The 15,432-nt window shown below is 45.7% G+C and overlaps 1 protein-coding gene across 5 annotated transcripts in view; it reads left to right on the forward strand.

Moving 5' to 3' along the window:
* The first annotated feature begins 8,694 nt into the window (after positions 1–8,694).
* The window catches only part of LOC135905513 (cell adhesion molecule Dscam1-like), a 910,071-nt gene continuing 903,333 nt past the window's right edge, over positions 8,695–15,432 (forward strand). For all 5 annotated transcript variants that reach the window (XM_070535540.1, XM_070535538.1, XM_070535541.1 and 2 more), the window contains exon 1: positions 8,695–8,995. The gene's annotated coding sequence lies outside the window, so the exon portion shown is untranslated. The remainder of the gene's footprint in view (positions 8,996–15,432) is intronic.

The raw sequence follows: 15,432 nt of genomic DNA on the forward strand, positions 1-15,432 counted from the left end.
TGTACGCCTCATTAACCTACAGTGATGCCTTCTTTGTTCAGTCAAGGTGGACCGATATGAGCTCGGCTAAACCGCACGGATGGTACTCAACTAGAGAAACCTGGTATTTCTGACCTGCACATGTGTGGCCATACATAATAGAGATTTTTTTTTAGGGTCTTCCCATATAGTGATAAACTAAAAGAAAAGACATACTAAAAAGGGGAGAAGAAAAAAAAAGAAGGAAAACAAAAAAAGGAAGAGAACAAGGGATTTGCACTCGTGACTCTTGGATGATGCCTGGAGAGATAGCTCATTCGGTTGGCCCGTCAGGCCCCATAGCTCCTGTCCAGAGCCTCATACTTACGTGGAAAGAGATAGATGATGTCCGCGATGCTCGGAAGGCATACCGAGTAGTTGGAAGGCATACTTTCTTGGAAAAATGGCCGCCCGTCGATAAGAGCGAACTCGAGCGGCTCTAGAGTCTAGGAAAAGCTTAAACAGGTGCGAGCGTGGCACGCTTAGCGTGGGAAGGTAGCCCGAGTAACTATCTCAAGGACTGCTGCTCACGAGGGCGAAATACCTTTGTGTAATTATAATAACCCTAATAAGACTTCTTTCGAAAAGAGAATGGTTCAGAGGGCTGTAGTACGAGTGCTATATATATATATATATATATATATATATATATATATATATATATATATATATATATATATATCATCTATGGGATCGAATGCGAGCGCTGTTGCTTTGTTTCTGCATGTAGTAGTTCATAGAGCGAGTTTAAGGGAGGCGAAGTAAAAAGGAAAGGAAATTTTCTGAAGCGTAATTGCAGTGCCGTGGTTTTAATGCACACCCGCGGTAGAGAAACGGAAGGAGATATAAACGTGCATGGCCATGATACGCACGCGAAAAACTGCCTTAATAAATTTAGAGACTTGAGAAAAGGTTTCGTTAACAACCGAAAACATGGCGATCAGCACTCGAATACAACGAGAGAAATTAGTGAGACATGGAAAATTCCCTTGAACTAAGTATGGTTTGCGAGAGAAATGCTTGTAAGTATTGAGCCACCGTAGTCCTCCATATAGAAAGCAACAAAATCCAAATAAAGAGAGGTGTCAGACAGGGAGATACGATCTCTCCAATGCTATTCACAGCGTGTTTACAGGAGGTATTCAGACACCTGGAGTGCGAAGAATTGGGGATAAAAGTTGATGGAGAATACTTTAGTAACTTGCGATTCGCTGATGATATTGCCTTGCTTAGTAACTCAGGAGACCAATTGCAATGCATGCTCACTGACCTGGAGAGGCAAAGCAGAAGGGTGGGTCTGAAAATTCATCTGCAGAAAACTAATGTTTAACAGTCTCAGAAAAGAACAGCAGTTTACGACAGGTAGCAATGCACTGGAAGTGGTAAGGGAACACATCTACTTAAGGCAGGTAGTGACCACGGATCCGGATCATGGGACTGAAATAATCAGAAGAATAAGAATGGGCTGGGGTGCGTTTATTTGTTTGTTATTTGTTTTGAACACATATACACATATACGCAGTTAGCAGGAAAGGGACAGCGAGGAGCAGGCTGGCAACTGCCACCGGAAGGGGCACAACGCCTGCCTACTCTTCTGAAGGGAGGTGACAGCAACAAAGAAATGGAAGATAGGAAGGAGGCGAGGTAAGAGGAAAGGAAGAGGGGTGCGTTTAGCAGGCATTCTCAAATCATGAACAGCAGGTTGCCACTATCCCTGAAGAGAAAAGTGTATAACAGCTGTGTCTTACCAGTACTCACGTATGGGGCAGAAACCTGGAGGCTTACAAAAAAGATTCTGCTTAAATTGAGGACGACGCGACGAGCTATTGAAAGAAGAATGATGGGCGTAACGTTAAGGGATAATAAAAGAGCAGATTGGGTGAGGGAACAAACGCGGATTAATGACATCTTAGCTGAAATCAAGAAAAAGAAATGGGCATGCGCAGGACATGTAATGAGGAGGGAAGATAACCGATGGTCATTAAGGGTTACGGACTGGATTCCAAGGGAAGGGAAGCGTAGCAGGGGGCGGCAGAAAATTAGGTGGGCGGATGACATTAAGACGTTCGCAGGGACAACATGGCCACAATTAGTACATGACTGGGGTAGTTGGAGAGGTATGGGAGAGGCCTTTGCCTTGCAGTGGGCGTAACCAGGCTGATGATGATGATGATGATATGCTCCACTGAAGTATCATTATTATCACAGAATGTATCATGTGGCGACATTCCCCTCTTGATGCCACACAAGAAGTCAAGCGTGTAGTCTGCGTACGTCTAAGCGCAGGCAATGAAAGAATATGCAGAACCTCCGGCCATATTTTGGCTCTGCGAAAATCCTAGGAATAGGTACCTTCTGTACAGGAGTGATGACTTTGCCTGTTCGTAGAACCATATGTCCCTGCAAAATTTGAACCGCATGGTGCGATGAACATTCTTTGCGTTTGATACAGAAAACGCCATGCATGCTAGGGTGTTTGATTTTGTTAGAGTAAATGGTGAATGTGCTTGGGAATGTTAGTGTTTGTTAGGGTGTTCGGTGGCTGTTAGGAAATTAGGGTGGAGCACACGCACTATTGTGCGCGTGCTCCAATAGCTAATTTGTCTTTCAATTCAGTTCCCACGATTCTAGCGTGGCTTGGTAGCTGCTGAAAACAGCCCTCATGAACGACAACATGGTCGATGTTCAATGTTTGTATATTTCATTGATAATAAAATCATGTACATGAAAAGAAAGTTTTTTTACCACCTAAATAGGGCTCCTTTACATTCGGAATGTAACGTGAGCGTCGACTGCGGTAACTCTCGGAAATAAATCTTGCGGCTTGCAATAATCAGACAGATCTGCTACCGTGTACGATGTCTTGTGGGTTAGTCGGCAACTTCTATCTACTTGATGCAAACGAAAATGAAAAGCCCCGCTTGAGCCATTATTTGATCTATACCCGTCCCTTGAACCCGATCGTGTCACTCTCTTGAAAGCGGTGCATGTGAAGGAGCGTGAAAAACTGAGCTTTGAGATAGTGCACTGTCAATTTATTTTCCATTCCTGGGATGTTTAATGCCACAGAAGGCGTGGTGAGCTGCCGAGGAGGTCAATGTCAGGACACAAAAATGGTGGTGCTGTTAAAGTGTTTCTTCTTATGCTTCAGTTCTGTCAGTTCTTCAGCTCACCAGTTTTTCTAGGAAGTTTTTCACGAAGCGAGTTTGCCTTGGCTATAGCGAATGAAATGTCGGAAGGGCTCTTGCATGGGAGAAACCCGAATGGGTGGCTTTCCTTTCTTTCGTTTGTGACCACGAGGATATACTACTGGTAAACGTGATAAACCAAGGGAAATCCGGAGATGCTGAGCTATCATGTTTAGCCTACGTTTATATACGACTAAGATAAACGTTGCGTAACCAGAAAATAATATGAAAAGCGCAATATAAAGCCTAAATGCGATTCTGTTGTGCCACCCCAGACACTATTGTCTGTTTGTGACACATCGCAGAACGTCGTCCATTTAACACGCTCTTCAAAGTTGGATGTATGAGTATCCACTTTAGCGTTTGACTTAGGGCAAGCGATGTGTCCATACGACAGGCACTACAGTCAAGTTGACTGACATATTGAGCTGGTCGGGACGTCTCCTTGTAAGTGATAGTACTGCGGACTTCTTCATGGAGACGTTTTTATTGCACTCTTTCTGAAAGCGCAAAGTTATATAGTTCTTTTATTTCACCAGAGTCGTAGCCCGACGACGAGAGGCCAACTTTGGCTGCATAAATTGATATCTGGGCTGACGTGCGAAAGAGAATGATCAATTTATGCATCACGACGTTGAGAATTACGCGGCTTTTTTGATGCATCTCCGCTTTCAAATCTCAAGGCGTACCGACGCCCTTGCTTGTAATCATGAAGCTATTCGTTGACGCAGGAAGTATGAAGTCTGACGACACAGCCGTCCTCTTACCCCAATGCTATACTGACCTTTTCATCGGGCGATGAGAAAACGGCGCGCGGCGAGCCTTTACTCCTCTCTTGCTTGTGCAAGCCGGCTTGACGCTGCTTGAATCTGTTGCCACTGCATGCTGCGGCACATTTTGAAGATGTTTTAGCTAGTCCTCCGTCGAATTCATTTGCTGGCAGTTCATACAAGGTCATCGAAGAACCAATGTGTAGCCTTTCGATGCAGTGGGAACTGCAGCATTTCATGTGGCTGCACAAAAATGCGACGTGTATCATCAGTCGTGGTGCGTGTATTGTTGTGAACTATTTTGCTTGTATCAGTATTAATTCGACGAAGAGAACTGGCGTCTGTGAATTGCCAGCGTCAATGAGAGAATCTTCTTGTAGGCCACGCACTCAGGGGCTTCTGTGGTTGGCGCTTTTGTTACGGAAGATGTTATGTTTATGCATCCGTACAGCATTGCATGGCTTGATTTGCTGTTTGGGAGGGGTGAGCGATACGTAACATATATTTAAGATGCCGAATACTTGGATAAACACGGGCTCCTGAAGCGGCTAAAACAGGAAATTTTTGTTCGTGAACTAGCCAACGAAAATTTCCTAGTGTTTTCTGCAATCAATTAGCAATCTATGGAAATACTACAATATATTAAAAAAGAATATGCATATCTAGTAGCACCAGATGCTGCCTATTCTGTTGCAGAACTAGCTCCACGGAAAGCCGGACGCGACCTTTTGGTATAGATGAGCCTGATGTCAGTATGATTATGACCTCATAGTTCTTATGCTTCGCACTTTTGATGTCACCTCTTGTAGAAGTGTCTTGGATTGCTGTCGGCTTGGAGGCAGTAAGGCGTCTTGGTGCAGCAATGGGTGGTTCTGCTGTATTGCCTGAGCTATCAGCAGGGTAGGTACCAGGAAAATAAGGTGCTGTGCTGCTCATAAATGTGTACTAAACCTGACTTCTATCACGTGTTTCCGGCTCTGACGTGTTTCTGACGTGTTTCCACCACATGCAACCAGCAAAAGCATAGCCTTCAAGACCTGCATCTGCTCACCCAGAGGGTGCTGACACTGGGGTATGGGATTTGGACCCTACCTATTGCAGCTGCGTAACATTTTCTTCTTGTGACTCGGAGCGTTGACTTCGACAGGAACGAAATTTCCACTAGGTGCACTCCACTAGGTCAGGACCAGTTCATACCTTGCAGCAAAGTGGTCTGCGACAGTATTTTGCAACATGACCATTACTTTGGCATCGAAAGCATCCATCATAAAAGACTAATAAAGAGCACGATGTCCCGCGCAGGCATTTGTCGATCTGATCTGAAGTGTAAGATTTCGATTTGTAAAACTGAGTTTTTATGACTACATCTTCAATCTCTCGCGATGACCATTGCAGACGAGCTGAGATGGCACTTGCATTCTTCAAGTAATCTAGTACCGATGCCTTGATATGCTAAAGGGACACGCCTGATGCGACCAACATTCTTCGAACAGGATCCAGACACTTCTGGCTCTACAGAGATTCCGATCAAAGTTGCCGTCGCAAGTAATTTGTTTGCTGCTTCTAAAGAAGCCGCCAAAGGTAACACGTTACAATTTCTTGCGATACAACCATACAACCGCTTTTCCTTTTTGATGACTAGTGCTTACGCAGTGAAAACGTTGGTGTTTGCGCGCAACAACTATTTGTCCGATGAAGAACGCAAGGTGGCAGGTACACCTAGCCACTCCTTTTTCTTGCAGCTGACAATGACGAAAGGGTCAGCATCTGGCAGATCTTAGTCAAAACATGTATCGGTGCTCTGCGAGATGTCGCCGTCGTCCTCCATCTTCTCACACTTTGCGGCATTCGTGTTCATGCTTTCACTGGTCGTTAATAGAGCACTTACAGTGACCACTTCAGAGTTACATGCCAGTTACTTGCAATATCCAGTGAAGGGCGTGCGTTGGATGCGCAACGAGGGGCATTTTTAGCACCTCTTTCAATCTCTTGATGGTCCTATCCTTATCAGGGGAACTCTGAGGTGGATGCATGGTCGCTGTTACGAGCTGGGGCTATACAGACCTTTATCACGCCGTTGGTACGGCTTAATTAGGTGATGGAAAGGCCTGCGGCCTGGTAAATCGTTCTATTGATGACCTTGTTATGCTGGCTGATATGACCAAATAGTGGTAAACAAATTATAAAAAGGCCGACACCGCAGAAGCGTTGGTAACACGATCGGCGACTTGGTCACTTTTTCCTTTTCTACCATAACAAGCTATTCGCTTACATTGACAGTCATGTTCTTTAGTTTTGTAAAATTTTTTATCTCTGTAGGCACAGGCAATTCCTCTTACCTGTTTATATATTAATCTGAGAATATTGTGGTTCTCGCTGGCTTCTAGTGCCCACGGCTCATCTCCGCAGACTTATATTGCAATCTTCCTATCACCCAGCGCTTGACAGTTGCACTAATTACCTCAGTAGTGCTTGCCCTCAGCCTAACGCTTGGTGGAGGCCTTACGCTGTGGCGGCGTCTCGGGTTTGAAGGAACGTTCATTTCTGATTTAACAACAACAACAACAACAAAACTCGGTGCCCTTCCACTCTGTGAAGAAGGATGACCAGCGAAGCTGTGCATGTGGGCCCCTTAAATGGTGAACTGTACCTCCGCCGCGGATCACCGGCATTGCACTCTCTTCAGCGCCCGTATAGGTAGTGCTTAACGCCTGCTTCACCTATGCCGCGAGTCAGCCCGGTATCGCACAATCTTCGGGATCGACCCACGTATGGGGAGTGCTTAACTCCTGCTTCACCTCCGCCGCGGGTCGGCCCGGCATTGCACTAGCTTCGGGATTTTGTGTCTACACACGGACAGGATTCTGGGGGAACTAGCCCTTAACAGCTTCACTGTAATCGCCAGAAAAAGAAAAGGAAAACCTCAACTACATACTACTACAGCCCGTGAGACACGTCCAAGTATAACTTAGGAATAATTTTACTTTGGGGGCACCGCAAACAAACAAACAGCAATCAACGTACAGTGCTTTTGGCTGCAGAAGAGATGAATCCGAGTGGACGTACCATCACACTCCGCTCAATCGGCTCAGTTGCGGAGACGAGGCAGCTTACTGTCTTCAGCTGCTGGCAGGAACGGCGCGCGCACGCGCGCTATATAGTATAGTATTCCCTATGAGGCGCTGTGCGCGTACTGCACAGGTGCTGCATACACTGGTCTGAGTGGAACAGACATTAAACAGCATTTCATCCTTTAATCGGGCACTGACAAACGTGTACAGTTTTTCGTCTGTGCAACCTCATGCACCATATAGGTGCGATGCTTACGTCGCTCGTGACCGCCCCATCATCGCACAAATGTTGCAAGACGCCTGGAAGCTGCCATTGGCGAAACATCGTGCTGCGTCGCGCCAACATTGCGCTGCCCCCGTATTGTGAGAACACCTTCCGAGCAAGGAGCTCGAGCGCAGGGCTATAAACTTTGCCATTGGTTTGAATTCTGGGCTCTTCCAGCCAAACTTTTTTAAAGGCAAACTATAAAGTGGTACTTTCTTTCGTCACCTTGCTGACGGCGGCTGTTGCTGAGTTCTGCTGCTATTGTCTCACTGAAGATCTCACACACTGAAAACGAAAGGAAAGAATTGCGTGTAGGACGGTGGGATCGTAACTTGGTCTCCCAGCACAATAGCTTCAAGCTCTAAAATTTAGGCAACAATGGCATGCATCAGTTCCAAGTGCGAGAACCAAGTAGCTGCCCAAATAGCCAAGTTGTGTGATAGAGAGTTTTAGATTTTGCATGCGCTAAGTAATAGGGAGGCAAACCGTCGGGCTTACAAGAGAACGCAAGAAGGTATACGAAACAACCCCAAAGGAGTATATGAAAGAAAGCAATCTGAGCGTGGCGCTTTGTGCACGCAAAGGTCCATCGGGGTGCCCCAAGCTCTGTTTGCGTACGCCAAATCTAAAGCTCCTTATTGCTTCCTGCGAGAAGGAATGCGACGTGGGTGACGTCACCACCTTCTCCGCCTTGTTTCGTAAAACGACGTACTGGCAAGCCTGCGTCGGCAAGGGCATTTAAAGCAAGACCAGCCCACCAGTCGACGTGGTCGGCCTGGTGGGCTCCGAAAGCTATTTCGTCGCTGTTAGCTTCCGTATTTTCTGCTATGAATGCTGTTTCTCTGTTATACGTTATAGGTCGTGTATAAAGTCTTCTTCGTTTCATCGCCTGCACCTGGACTCATGTTCCTTCGTCTTATAAATCACAATACCCCCACCCCTCTCCTCCCCGTTACTGCTCCCTGACTCATAACCAGATTGTAAATCCCCAGAATTGGGTTATTTAATATTTTAACTGATCTTCGCATTCCGGCATAGCTTGTTCACAGTGCAGTGCATGGATAACCGAAAAGATTATAGAGCATGAATGCACTGTGAAAAAAGAACAACCTTAAAAAATTACTGGAACATTTCACAGAACCGCAGCGCACGAACGCTATACCTGCCGCTCCATGAAACGGGCTTCAACAGCACGAAACCGTTTCACAAGTGAACCTTATTTTGGGTAAGTATGGACAGCTGGGCTAGTTGGTTATGATTAGCATTGTGAAACATAGTTCCAGCGTGCATTTGAACACGGACGAGGCGAGAAAGACAACACGCCACGTGTTCAAATGTGCGCTGGAACTATGTTTCACAATGCTTATTTTGGGGTATGTTAAGTAGTTACGTTTAGTGGGACTGATGTGGTGCGTACCGTTATTGTCTGCGATTGCCAGAAAGCCTATCCTATATCCGTCTCGCTAACGCAGCGTTAAAACTTCAACAGAACTAATTTTTTGCTCGGAACTTGCGCGACGACGCCCGCTGCGCGGAAGGACACGGCCCCTGGTTTCCGTGATGGTTTCGGATGTGCGAGCAGCGGTAGCGTCCCGTGTTTCATCATTTCCCGCGTGCTTCGCTGCTGCATGATCCAACCGTGCGGGTTTGTGAATTCTCCGGCTCCTGTCAAATTATTGCACGGTAAGTTCGAACGAACTTGAATTCTTTGGTGTGTCAGAAAGCTGTTCACCTACGAATTACTGATCCACCACCTGTCCGGGCCGTTCACCTACATTTCTATATGGCACGCTTCTTTGCTTTAGATTAATATTCTATACCTCGCGCGAGTGCTTTTATGACGTTTAGCCGCCGCAATTCTTTGTAGGCATGTAACTGAACGACGTATATAGCTTGCTCTATCGCCCCTGGGGAAATAAATTTTGTCGCCAAATAGCCGGCCGGTGCTTGCTTGTCGCTTCGTCTAGCCGCTCACAGAGCCGATATATGTAGTTGATGTGCCTGTGCGGTGGTGATTTGCATAGTGTGTCGCTGCACGAGTTTATATCGGCATTGATGGCGTGCTCATGTCTCCTGCGTATACCTCGCAAATGCTAATAATAACGTGTGAAAGCGCGGCCAGAGATGGCACCCGCGCCTTACACAGGTGCACCGGCGTTAGATTGCGCGCCGCTGCTCAGGAGGCGTTCAACTAACGCTGGAAAGAAATTCGCAAGTCAGCTGCGGCTATCAGAGCACGATTAAATCTTCCGTTGGGGCATCACACATCGTTTCCAACGTTGGCGGCAAACGAGACGCTGGTAAAGCTGTGCTACTTCGACAAAGACACCACTCGTAGCCGCGCGCCAGCCGGCATGGATCGGATACCTTGTTTATCTGTTTTAAAGCGAAGCTTTCTTTGCCTTTTCTCCCGACTTTTCGGGTGCCACTGTGATGGTCTTGCCATGCGTGCCGCTTGGTTTTTTGCAACACCACCAGATAGCGCTCGCCTCCGGCAGCATCCCGACCGGCGCCGCCGCGGGCCGGGAAGCAGTTTGTGCCTATGGCACGTGCTGGGCTTGTTTTCCTATATATGCGACAAGAATGCAGTTGCTGGGCTATGGAGGCCGTGAGCTGGGCTGTGATAGTGTAAGCATTACAATCGTCCATAGCCTGAAGAGTGCGCCTGGAGCTGGCGTGTCAACACCGTGCTGGTCACGTATGCAGAAGCACGTGAACTAGCGCCAGCAAAATGGCTCCAAAGCGTGCACTCAGGGTCGAGGACACCTATAGACCCGAATGAAGCGTCGCGCGGAACAGGAGCGTCTTCTCTACGCAGTGAAACGTGGTGCATACCGCTAATATGTGTATATAATGTACTTTAAAGGAACTTGTTGTTGGGCGAGTTGTTGTATATTAGCAAAACACTTTTTTTAGAGGCACGAGCATCGAGTGACACTCGCGTTTCTTGCGCAGCACTTCCGGTTCACCTCCTGAGACGACCGGGGAGAAAAATCAAAATAAATGAGGAAAAAAAATGCGCAGTACGAAATTTATGGGTTTCAATATTGGTATGACATCAGAGCATAAGTTTCGTTTCAATTTGAGTTACTGAAGTGTCTGGAATAATTATAAATTATTAGAAATCACTAATTACCACACACTAAAGCACAGAATTGTAGACTTTAGAGACCCGCCATGTGAGTATGATTCCGGCAAAATTCTGGGAAACCCGGAAGTAGAAATTGGAAGTAATGACGTCACTAATCATGTCGCACACATGAAGGTGGCGTGATATTTAACGGGCTAATTAATGGAAAACAGTTGGCTCCGAGTTCGGTTCGTGCGTTGCGTTCGCCTAAAGTTAACCTACAGAACACCAACGCCGAGGTGCGAGTGCCACTAAGAGACACCTAAGTCAAAGATTAGGGTCGCCTACCATTGTTTTCTGACTGTGCGAATAACCGCCTGTCCCTGTGTATTCTCTCTGTGATCGTTTATTTGCGAAGTTAAAAAATGTTTGCTAGTATACAATGTATATACATACAATTTTGTAATAAATGAATTACATGCAGTCGCGTAATTCAATTAAAGTTTAACACTTCTGCCACGATGGTATATTCCATGTGAGGCAATGATAATGCTCAACCCTCTCAGACATTATTAACAATGACGCACAACAACCCCTCAAGCAAACACGCTTTCCTGTGTGTTCTGTGAACCACGCGCACAAACAGCAGTGGTGTACGCAAGGTAACGTGTAACATTAACTCACCACTCTCGTATTGGACTAAGCGTTGAAGAAATTACACATCTGCCGCGCACATCACCACTGATTATCGTCAATCAAAGCAAACAGCATACAAGGCTTCGATTGCGGCATCGATTGCGGCAGTGCGCGCAATCCGTCGACTTTTTTTTTTTCTCGTTTATCTTGATACTTTTTTCACACATGCCAGCGGGCGTCGTTGCGGGCGAGGCAAGGCGAAATGCGGGAATGATTAAGCGACAAGGTATGCGTGCACATTTTTTAGGGAGCACGGTTGACTTTCATGACGTCAAGCGCAAGCTGTCACAAAGAACGAATGCGATGAAGTGGCATGGGGCGCACGTGCCGAGCGTTTCAGGGCTGGCTGGTTTTGGAACGCGAAAAGTATGCATGAGATCGTGGCCTGACGGTTAGAACACCGGGCTGCTGTGCTCGACGGTCGAATCTCGGTTCCACCGTCGGTCACAAATTATTGTCATTTTGCGCGGTGCTATCTAAAAAGGCTTCACCCAGACAGGCTAATTCCAGGTTGGTAGGCTATAGTAGTGCTTTCGACACTAAAATAAGCTGGGAAGCTAACTGCGTTGTTGATCACTTGCGTCGTTCCTTCATATTCGCGCCACTTTCTGTAAAACTATTAACGTATCCAACAAGAGTACGACCAAAAATAAGATATTCCTGTCCTGTCTTGGACCCTTGAAAAGGATTAGGGATATTTATTTATAACGAGTATTTATACTACAGTAACATGTCCTTACAGCCTAAATTTCACGATTTCGAAATAAGACACAAAATGTCCAACTTTTTTTCCTATTTCAAATTATTACTCTCTCAACTCTGCAATTTTGCCCGTACATCGCCGCTGCGCCATTGCGAGTCCTTCATAAGCAGGCCATGTATCTGCCATACGCGCGTACTTCTTGGTACCTGAAGTCTTTCGCTCAGACGGACAGGAACTGGAATGATGTCGCCGATCAAGTGCGTACCATCTCAAGACCACTATAGAAGAAATTTTTCTTTATCGAACATAAGCCCACCCCTTATGTAATATCTTGACAGGGGTGTTTTAGGAATTAATTTTTTAACAAAGCAAATAGTGGGCATTCTACAGAGCTAAGACAGATTACGGCTGTGTATTGCCACAGATAGAGTTTAGCTAGTTCAATGGCCTTGCCTTTTATAACATAGCACTGCTGTAGAACGTGTGCTATACGGTTGGCACTTTTCAACTTTTTTCTGTGACAGTTCCTTCTAGCTAAGACTGGCCAAGAGAACACTCCAAGGAACTATTACATGGTATTGTCTTCTCTGTCATGCCCTGCCATTTTTACATGCTTACCACAAACAGGTAATGATATTCTGTAGAAAGCATGTGAGAGTAGGCAGTATATTTTGCAAGTTGTATCCGCAAGTTACAGTGACATGTATTAGTGCGTTCAATCTCCCTTACCCCTATTACACAGATAGCATTGCCTGTGAACAATATTAAAAAATTGAACACAAGGCCGATTTGTAGGACTATATTGTCATTGGGATCTTATTTTCATCGTGCCTGATTTTGAATTCTCCATTAGAAAGATAGCATGCCATCTTTCATTTCTGCCTCGTATTACATTGAAAGTATCTCTTCTTTGTTGAGATTTGGCAGTTCCAAGCTAAGTTATCATAATCGCATTATTTCTTGCGCATACAACAACAAAGTTTTCAATTGGTCCATCACTAATTATGCCTGTTGAGAACGCTGATCCGCATATACAAGCTATACACAAGCTATACCATCATGGCTACACGTACTTCCGTTGCAGTGCAGAATAGCCTATAGCATGAGTGCCAAGATTTGTATAGGTGATCGTGTGTGTCCACTGAAATATGTGTGTATCTTAACAAGTTTTAATAGTGGTAGGGGCTGAAATTACGTGCCACAGTTAGCAGATGATGCGGAATAAACCTAGGATTATTAGTTGTGACAATTGTTTTCTGAATGGGTGTTTTCAGTTGCATTTGTCACTTGCCTATTTCATATTTGTTGGGAGTTCGGCTTAGCGGAGGCAAGGAATACTCGTTTTGAGAGGTTGGGAACGGAGAGTCGACTGGCTTTATTCAAAAGTAAAAGCAGGTTGGCCGAGCCGAGTGGCAGTGGTGGCGCCCCAGCTGGGCAGCCGCCTCGGTTCCAAGGAAAACCGGTGGATTATGACCCCCTGTGGCGAGGCAAGGCTAAGTGACGGATGGTCTCTACATACTCATTCCACGTACATCGTTGTCATATGCGAAGAAGAGGGCACACACCAGCAAATGAATAGAAACAAAGGTGCCCGCTCAAAGGCCCTGGCGGCCTGTGCAGAGATTGCGATCTTCAAGTAGAAATGGAGCAGTGTGAGCCATTTTTATTATTGATATTTTGACTTCAGGTACTGACTTACATTTCCTGCTTTTCATATTGAGCTCTTCTGATGGTCAAGGCAAGCTGTCTGTGTTCTTCGAATACAGTACAACTGAAAACTGATCTTCTCGTGTTTCTTTCCCCAAAGGCTACCCTGAGTATTCATGTAGCCTTTATGGAGTATCAATTATGACTGCATGAAAAATATTTGCTGGTGTTAGAAAAGGAGAAAGCTCAACAACAAACTTGAGCTCCTGATACCCATACAAGAACCACAAAGGTGGTTTTACTCGTTATTTTGGCTAAAATATTCATTTTCTAATGAACTTTTGACTGTATGAGTTCCACTTTATAACATTAGACTGTGTAATAGATGGGTACAACAGTGGGGAAGGCTGCACGGCACAAAATGAAAGGAGTCACACACACGATCACTGGTAGTAGTCGCTGGTGTTGTAATTCCTTCTGTATATTTATGTTGCGTGACTTTATGAAGTTTTCATTAGTCATCAAAGCTGCTGCACAGCACAGCAACCATACAAATTCATTACGGTGTCACTAAAGTCACGATGTTTCACAAATGAGATTCCTCATACGCCAGTTACGGTTCCGATCCTGAACTTGCATGTTACATCTATATAACCATTTACCCATGGTACAGCGTTGACAATGTCGGCAGGTAACTACGGCCTTAAAAGTTTTCGTTCGTGGTGCAGCATTGGCAATGTTGGGAAGTAATTACGGCTCCAGTAGTATCATGTTTCATCGCGGAAACTTCCTGGCATCAAGAGTATGCAGGTTGTTATACCGTAACATGACGGGCCTTTTTTAAGCCTTGTGTTGTGCCCTGCTTGGTGCAAAAACATATATATTGCAAGCAATTAGCATTGCTCAGGACGACAATAAAAATAATCGTTGGCACCGCACTTTATTTTACGGTATTTAATAACCGCTTCACGAAAGCTTCGATTCTCATAGTATCCAACAAGTGTGTTTTGTCGGCATGGTTGTTTCTGTTGAACTAGCATGGCCCAAAGTACGACCTCGCTTGCATACGTGTGTACCTTGGTTTCGGCATTCCAGGAACGCGTTTTCCTAAAGCTTTCCCTTGCTGAACTTCACGTTCAGCCCCGATAACCTGCGGAGAGCCCGCTTGCCAGTAGGCTGTGACATATTTCTGGTGACTTGATTTTTCTGACGTTCCGTGAGCACGTTGCCTCTCATCATACGATATTCTTCTCTAATACAGGCAGATTACGTTTCCTTAACGACTACTTACTATGAAAGATTTGTGACTTTTCCGTCACCTCGTGCAATGTGACAAAATTCCAAGTTCGGGATAGGTTCCGGCAAATGATGACGTCAGTGCTAAGTGTTTTGCAACTGAAATACACGGTACGCATAGACCGCTGTGGATATCCTTGGGGATCTTTACCTTTTCTAGCATCATTTCACTAGCAGTCCACCATAACGCTGGTAATATAAAGTACTGCTGCATGCTATCAATGTTTATTGTTGGTATTTCTGACCCATGACCACAGTCATCATAACGTGCGTCCGCGTTTGGACAATTGCGGGACAAAAAATGGCTGTGGCTTAGCTAAGGTTAAGCCCAGGATGCGACGCATACTAGCCTTTATTTTAGTTGTTGAACCACTGTTTAGCCTGGTGAACTGCTGTTGCTTGGTTATATTTGGTTCGGCTAGACGAAGAAACAACTTATGCGTTACTCTGCTTCGCCTTCAAGAGTGGAACGCGACAGCGTTCCCGTCGACCCGCCAAGGGGTGGAAGACAATGGGCTACGGCGCAGCGACTACGCGCCCCGCATTGGACGCGGTGAGCGTCGAGCAGCGCAGCGTTCGGCGCGGCAACGAAATGTGCGCCTGAGCAAGCGACGCACTCCTGAGCCTTAGAAACAGCTCGCTTCTAAGGCAACATCACATTCACTAGAGGCGCTTTTGTACCGCTTTGAAGCATCGTACTCGTGGCTC

Source organism: Dermacentor albipictus, chromosome 3 (assembly GCF_038994185.2).
Source record: "Dermacentor albipictus isolate Rhodes 1998 colony chromosome 3, USDA_Dalb.pri_finalv2, whole genome shotgun sequence".
Classification (NCBI taxonomy): domain Eukaryota; kingdom Metazoa; phylum Arthropoda; class Arachnida; order Ixodida; family Ixodidae; genus Dermacentor; species Dermacentor albipictus.